Genomic DNA, 6,169 nt, shown 5'->3' with positions numbered 1-6,169 from the left:
TTTGGAGTAAATTTCAAGTTATCTTTTCAACTAAGAACCCTTCTTCCTATTCCATAGTCTCATTGAGTCTTAACCCCTTCCTAGAGAATTTTTTTGATAGAATTAGGAAGTTATCCTAACTATCATTGAAGTGAGGGAAAGGTCCAAATATGGCTCCCAACCAAATCCCAAAACATTTATTTTCCCTTCAAATTTCCAGGACGAATTCCTCGAAACAATATGATAAGCATACAAAATTCTTGCAAATATTGGCAATTCTGGATATATAAAGGATATTTCTTATCTAAAATCTCAAAATCCCTAATGATACTGACTGCATGTACTTCTATCTCTAAATTATGTAGATATGTTTGATTCAATATATGTTTGAACCAATGCAGAGTAGTTGTATAAAGATTGGTTTCTTATCTTACAAACAAGGGGATATACACCAATTTCATGTCTAGTTTAGTGGTGATCATAATAGGTAACAGTGAAAATTTCCTGGAAGTAATTATTAAGGATCTGCATAGTGAATAATGTTATAGTAACAATACATCAGTTAAATTATGGGACAGAAATTGTTTCATTACCAACTCATCAATTAGCCACACCATTTGAGTTTTCTAGTGATTTCCTCGGGTGCCCAAATCTCTATAAGCCTCCAAAATGGATTTTCATACTGGTACAACATCGTCTCTAGCTACCCAAGCATCAAGTGGAACCATTCTTCACAACATTTTTGACTAAATAATCCACCAACAAGAAAATTGAAACCAAATCTCCCACTTTTAATTGCAGGAATGTAGGTAAGGTCATTGATGTGGGGATGATAAAAAAAGCCATGTGTACACACAACACAAACACTCCATTTTCGTGGCCTGCTAGAACAAATGACATCTTCAATTTAGAGTCTGGAGAGTCCCCAAGAAGAGTTTTGAAAAAAGGATCCTATTTCCCAAAGAAGAAATATACCTATGACCTCTTGAATTTAGAATTCTAAGACTTGCCAACAAATGTTATAAAAAAAAAAGGATCCTTGTGTAATATGGTCCTGAACTCTAAAAAGAAATATACCTATTACTCTAGAAAATATTTGTTTATTTCCCAAAACAAAATGAAAATAAGCTGACCTTTACACAATTTAACTTAACATCCCAAATGAATGGTACTAGCAGAATCTACTTTAGCACTCATAGGTTGGTTATGTCTAGATTTCCCTTGCCATTGTTGACAATGTAGTCAGTCAGAACCTTTGTATATGGCCTTGTGTCAATGATTTCATTAGCATCAATCCCTGCTAAAGAATTTCCCACAGGCTTTCTAATGTTCTCTATTCCACTCTGCAAGCTTGACAGTCCAACCTCCTTTAGCCCTCTCAATATGGCAGGTATGTTAGGCAGCATAACTCCACGAATCTACCAATTCTGCTAAGTCTTTATATCTGCGCATCCCTATGCTCTATATTTTTCAATCACGCTTGCCAAATGTCATGTTTGGAGACTAGTATTCAATCCATTCGGAATCCTAAGTGTCATCATGAATCTCCCATCTTCAAAAGCCAACAAAGAATAAAAAATCATTCGTCTCGCAGTGATCAAATAACAAAAAAAACCCTAAACTTTAGGTGAAGGCATAGACTAGAGGAATCGAATTATGGAACCTACACTCATGATTTCTTCGGTGAAAGAAATCCAACCACTTTAGGTGCACATATATATTGTCCTTATTAACCATCTCAATTTCAGCTGAGGGCTTCTTTGCAAGTTCTTCAATCTCATTCACCATGAACAATTTCATGGGCTCCCTCTCTAACTTAATCTGCACATAGTAATCATCTCCAAGAATGAATACACTCCAATTATTTCATTAGAAACTTCAACCATATATCCATGGTTGAAGTACAAGAAATTTTTCATCATTTCTAAACATAACTACATTAAGTAAAGCTTTGAAATTGAAGTTCCTAAACACAATAATTACCTTAATCAAATCAGCTTTGAATTTGAAGGACATTCTTTTGTAAGTGATGATAAAATCATACATCGCATAAATTTTGACTTAAAGTAGAGGTAAGGGTAGATGATGTTTTCAATAAGAGTCATTTCAGAAGAGTACAAAAAACCTAAATATTAAATGACATTGTTGCTTTATATATACTTATTTACATAAATAATTTAAGAAAAAATAACAATTCAGCCATTATATTATAATAAAATATAATCCATATGTATAAAAACCAGTTATTATTAATATAAAGGTCATATTTCGTTAAAATTGACATGTTGCTAAGTGTTGAACTCCTTGTAGCACCCAACTTCTCTTGACAGAAAGATCACAATACATTGAAATTGATATGTTAGGAAAATAGTATCTGATATTTATGATAACATTTGAGAATATGCTAAATTCTATAAACAAACTAATATAATGAATAAATGATAGAAAATATATCCAAATTATATCCAAATAACCTAAAATATCCATATCCATTTTAATTTTCTCTTAAGTTATAGGATCTCTCAGATAATTTGGCAGTACCATAGTTCAAAAAAACAATGCAAAGATCAAATCTAATAAATAAAAAATAAAATACCTAAAAAGAGTTACTCAGATAGGAGTATCTTCATCCTTGAAATCTTCAAAAATATGCATTACCTTGGTAGAGTCTGTCAATGAAGACTTACAAACACCAAATCCTGAGGATCTAGATACAATAAGACCATACTCAAAAGGAAGATCAAAACTGAAGTCAATCACAGAGAGAGTCTTAGTGAACAAACTCATCATTGAAATGCTCTAAAATGATACCAAAGGAATTAAATTCATAAGGAGAATCCAACACTTAAAACTTGACAAATTAAACTCAAAGATCAATCCTAAGGATTCATGGTCATAGGAGTCAAACTCAAAAAGGACACTGAGTTGTAACTCAATGACAAATCCCGAAGACTCTACAGTGCCAACATCTATGAATCCAAAAATAGTGAGATTAACCTCAGAAGGAAATATAGGACTGGATTTGATTGCTAATGGGTCCAATCTAGGGTGATGGTCTTTAGAAAGGACGTTAGAAAAATCATCCAATGGAATGTAAAAACTAACCATAGCCTCCAAGAGAGCTTCATCTCAAAGAAGAAAACCATCCTGGAGATAACATAGGTCATAACATTCAATCAGACCAACATATCATTTCCTAGATACAAATGCATATGGGTCAGGTACTAACCAAGGGTATCTCCATACGCATGAAACTTTGAAATTTACCAAAATTTGATGTTCGATCCTACTATGGGCATGACAAACTTCAAGATTGATATTCTGGTCAATAACGATTGATGATATTGTATATATGGTTTTTTTATAATCATTTTCTTCTTGTCCTAAGTGGTTGGTCCAAAAATCATGTGCCTATGGAAGGTGAGGAAACAAGTGCACAAGGTGTTCTCCATCACACATTTTGCAAGGAAATTTCACCTTACCTTTAGACACAACAGTTTGATCAGGATTAGAATCTTTAAGAGTTGGTGTCCATTCTTTCCATATAACTGGAATCACAGGGAAATCATGTGTAAGATGATTACCTGTGCATATTTTGCATGGAAATATAACCTTTTTCTCCTTTTTTTTCTTATCAATATTCAAGTCATTGTCAGTTTGATTTTCAAGGACCGATGGGCTCTTGTAAATATGATTAGAAATTATAAATCGTTCATGTTTTGAGTATACAAGAATTTGGAAATACCATAGTTCCTAGTTTGAGAAAACAAAGAAATTAGCAATACCATAGTTCTTGGTTTGAGAAGACAAGAATGGATAGGGATTTTCTTCCATTCTTGCCTTGCTAGGTAGCCAAGGCCAAACAAATAGTCATTAAATTATGATTACCTTTGCAAGCTAATGAAATGCTTTTCAAAATAAAGAAAGAAGATCATTTATTTAACAAAATAGGACTATCTCAATTGGGAATATCACCTTCTCTTGAGGATTGATTCCAACCCTGAACTCCTATTTGAGAACCCAATATCTATCCCTCTCCTAAACTCTAGGCTCCAGCCTTGAGGCTTCCAAAACCATATGAGAGCTAGCAGTACTTGCTATGGCCTTAGCTATTGTTCCTTTCTTATTCCCATCTGTAGTGATCTCAGAAGTGCATCCACCATGATTAACAACACGAACCTGGATTGTTTTCATCAGCCTGAGCTGATTCAACTTATGCCCACAACAAACAGGATTGTAAATGACATGGGCTAAGGGACAAATCTCATCGAATCTGACAGGACTAGAGAGATTCATCCTAACTACTCCAATTAAAAATATAAAATGCATGGATCAGTAATTAAATCCACAATGAGGGCTTGTTTGCTCCAATATCCTTCTAGTGGGAGGATGATATATAATATCCCTACTGTTGATATTGAGACTTGTATGCAATCCCTTATGGTGTTATTGAGAATTGTATGCCTTCATGAAGCTCTTGAGAGGTAGAATAGCCTCTTGTGAGTGGCAAGAGACATGGGTCGGTCATATTTGTTTTAAATTCCGTAAGGAGCTCCAATGGACAACATAGGGAGATCGATTATTGTTTTTGTTTTCTTTAATCTATTGTGAATGGGTAACTAAGAATATATCCAAGTAGTTGGCAAGTTAGATATATCAAAAATCTATGATTTAGCAAGAGTTCATATTCGAATAATAGGGGGAACCTACCTCCTTAAACCTTATCATAAATAGTTAAGGCGCTTACCTCCTTGAACCTTATCATAATTAGTTAAAGGTACCCTTCTTGAAATTTGAAATCTATCTCCTTGAACCTTATCATATGTAGATAAAGGTACCCCTCTTGAAATTTGAAAGTGGATAAGAAAGATAGCATCCCAATAAACCAACCACCCCACCGTCCCAAATAAAATGTGATCTCTTATGGCTAACATTTACTGGTAAGGTTTAGGTGTTCTCCATTTATATCTTTTTGACAAAAGATTTATTTCATGCTAGAAAATAGACAATAAATACTGCTTGTTGATGGCTCTCAAGATGGTATTTGAATAGTAGAATATTGTGACTTGTTGGCATTTTTGCATCATTGTTTCATTGGTTGTTTACACAATCCCATCTTTGTACTTTGTTTGTCTTTCATGTGGGTGTATAGTTATTTACGAGTAGTTTTAAGCAGTTTCCAGGAAAAATTGTTACTCTCCCATAAAGATTCAAATCCCATTTCATCACATATCATTGACGAGTTTTTAACTTATCTTTATGATTTGAAGAATTTAGGGTTTACCCCCCCCATTTTATATCTGATATTTTGTTTTCATAATGCTAATGGATTGAACTTACGCAAAATATTTTTGTTGGCTCCTTTATTATTTTTTGTAGTTTGTTCTTCACACATGCAAATTGTTATGTGTATGAAGGAATAGATGTATTAAAACATAGCTAATAATTCTCTTCCAGAGAAAAAGTAGCATAGGGAATCCACATTTTGTACATGGTTATCGACCTGAATATAAATTTAGCATCTATGCTACTTTAAACATTTGTTACAAGTTATAGTAAGTCATTGAGAGTAAACCATAGAAAATAAATATCTAAATCTATTTCCGATAGCTCCATCACATCTTAACTGATGCAAGTTTATATTTATAATGTGTTGTGAATAGTTTTTCCCCCTTCTTCTCTTTAAATAAGTCGACATTGCCATATTAAAAATAAGAGTTGAAATTATCTATAAGATGTTGTTTTATCTCCCAGTAAAGACTTTCTCAGCTCATTTTAGATCTTGGACAATCCTGGTTAACCTTTCTGTACATTTGATCTTTTTAGTTTTCTATTTTCTATGCACCATTTCCACCCTCTAGTTTTTTTACTACTGTATTTTTGTTTTATCTTCTTCAATGTAGTCTTCCTATTGTTAACGTTGTTTATGATACATTTATATTGGGACTACGTGTTATTCATTGTAATGATGTCGAGCAACTCTTTGATCACCAAGGTGTTTATTACAAAATAATCTCTCTTTCACACTCTCCCTCACTCTGTTTGTATTATAAACTTTAGTTTCTCTCACTTACACTCTCCCTTACTCCATTTTTCATTCTCGTTTTTCTTCTATCTATTTTCCCTAAGGTACTTTATTTCAAGCCACATCTATAATGAAGCCTCTAGTGTTATGCATAATTCAAATAAT

The 6,169-nt window shown here is 33.3% G+C and overlaps 1 pseudogene; it reads right to left on the bottom strand.

Annotated features, from left to right (window-relative positions):
- Positions 1-521: 521 nt before the first annotated feature.
- LOC149159852 (ferredoxin--nitrite reductase, chloroplastic-like) lies at positions 522-4,275 on the bottom strand (annotated as a pseudogene).
- Positions 4,276-6,169: the final 1,894 nt, after the last annotated feature.

This window comes from Pinus tabuliformis, chromosome 5_2, assembly GCF_031772625.1.
Source record: "Pinus tabuliformis cultivar Carrire ecotype Pingquan chromosome 5_2, CPIR1, whole genome shotgun sequence".
In the NCBI taxonomy this organism is placed as follows: domain Eukaryota; kingdom Viridiplantae; phylum Streptophyta; class Pinopsida; order Pinales; family Pinaceae; genus Pinus; species Pinus tabuliformis.
Note: the sequence above shows the minus strand (reverse complement) of the source record. Positions and strands in the feature narration are given on the sequence as shown.